The 1,710-nt window shown below is 45.0% G+C and overlaps 1 long non-coding RNA gene across 1 annotated transcript in view; it reads right to left on the minus strand.

Moving 5' to 3' along the window:
- Window positions 1-1,115: 1,115 nt before the first annotated feature.
- LOC112807339 (uncharacterized) overlaps window positions 1,116-1,710 on the minus strand; it is a 7,587-nt gene continuing 6,992 nt past the window's right edge. The window contains exon 2 of the long non-coding RNA XR_003204064.2: window positions 1,116-1,299. This is a non-coding gene — a long non-coding RNA (uncharacterized lncRNA). The remainder of the gene's footprint in view (window positions 1,300-1,710) is intronic.

Genomic DNA, 1,710 nt, shown 5'->3' on the forward strand with positions numbered 1-1,710 from the left:
TATCCTGAGCTCGGGGGTCAGGGGAGGAGGAGAAAGCATCCATCTCCATAAGCAACTGAAAACCTTGGTGTTTAAAAATGGAGTTAAAGTCATTTTCTCTAGTAGGTTTTATAAAAGCTGAGGGCAGTCATTCTCCACAGTCAGGGGAGTTGACCTGGCTGAGGGATCAAGGACAGCTGGAGCTGAGTGCAGAAGATGAACAGGAGTTAACCAGACAGAAAGGGGCAGTCAGCGGGTTCTGGTTGAGGGCACTCTATGCGCCAAGACCCAGTGGCAGATGCAGAAAGGGGTGCAGGTCAGTAGGGATAGTTGTGCAGGGCAGATGCACAGATGCACATGCCTTCAGGGGCCCAAGCAGGTGATGTGCCTGCGTCAGGCTCATTCATTATTTCATTCATGCATTCATTCATTCATTCAGTCAATGCTAGGTTGCACTATCCCGGGCAGGGGATGGATCATTGAACAAAACAAAGATCCCTTCCCTAGTACAACTTGCACTCTAGTGGAAGGAGTCAGATAAATAAACACAGTAAGTAAACTATATGGTAGTCTAGAAAGTGCCAAGGACTATGGAAAAAAAGCGGAGTATGGGAAATAGAAAGTGTGGGGCTTGGGGCAGGGTGTCATGGGTGCTGTAACTGCAAATAGAATGGTAGAGTAGGCCCAACATTTCAAATTTTCAAGGAAAGTTATAAATCCAGACTTTTTGGTAAAATCTCTCAATGTTAACTTTGTGATGTCCTAGAAGCCTGCTAGAATCAGTGATTACTTTCTTCTCTTTGCCAGGACTACTTTAGTGCTTTATGTCAAACAATGCAAATAGTTTCAGCACCCCAAGAGACAGGGCCCACTTAAAGGGCTTGTCACTGCCCCAGAGACGCAACATTCAGAGACTACCAGTGATGCTTTCAGCCATGTGTGGAAAGCTTTTCCTTTTTTTCAGATGCCCAAGCTATTCTGAACTCCCTTTTTCTTGGGGCAGACACAGAGAAGCTGCCCACAGTCCGCCTCCTGCCCAAGCTCTGTTGGGCCGACGGTCCCTCCAGATGGGAATGATGTGTGATGCTGACACGCAAACACACTCCGGATCTCCTCTGGGCGCCGGGAGACAAATGCAACATACAGATCGCTCTTTATTCTTAGCAACAGGAAACAGCAAGCCAGCGTGAATTCTGGGCAAAAAGAGCTCAGAAATGTTGTAGGACTATGTTGTTTTCTTGTCGCAATTTCCATAATTCATCTTGTGACCATGATGTAACTTACTGAATCGCCCGTGTTTGTTCATTCCATCTCCCCCGCCTTACCTCCAAGAGAGAGAAAAAAAAAATCTGTAGTTGTATGGTGATTGCCAAGAGATTGAAAAGGTCATAAAGAGAAATATAACCAGGAACTCCCAGAATTTTGGACAACTTATTCAATTGTTTTGAAGTTTTGTCTCTTAATTGAAATATACCCTATGTACAGGTAAGTCCACAAATCAAAGACTGTTTGATGAATCTTCAGGGAGTGAACATCAGTGTTCAGCACCCATATCAAAACACAGAGCATTGCTGGGTGCTTGGCCGGCTCAGTTGGTGGAGTATGTGACTCTTGATCGCGGGGTTGTTAGTTGAAGCCCCAAGTTCGGTATACAGATTACTTAAAATAAAATCTTTTGAAAGAAGAAAGGAAGGAAGGAAGGAAGGAAGGAAGGAAGGAAGGAAGGAAGGA

Source organism: Callorhinus ursinus, unplaced genomic scaffold (assembly GCF_003265705.2).
Source record: "Callorhinus ursinus isolate GAN/ISIS: 27379988/994484 unplaced genomic scaffold, GSC_fseal_2.0 scaffold31, whole genome shotgun sequence".
NCBI classification, from domain to species: domain Eukaryota; kingdom Metazoa; phylum Chordata; class Mammalia; order Carnivora; family Otariidae; genus Callorhinus; species Callorhinus ursinus.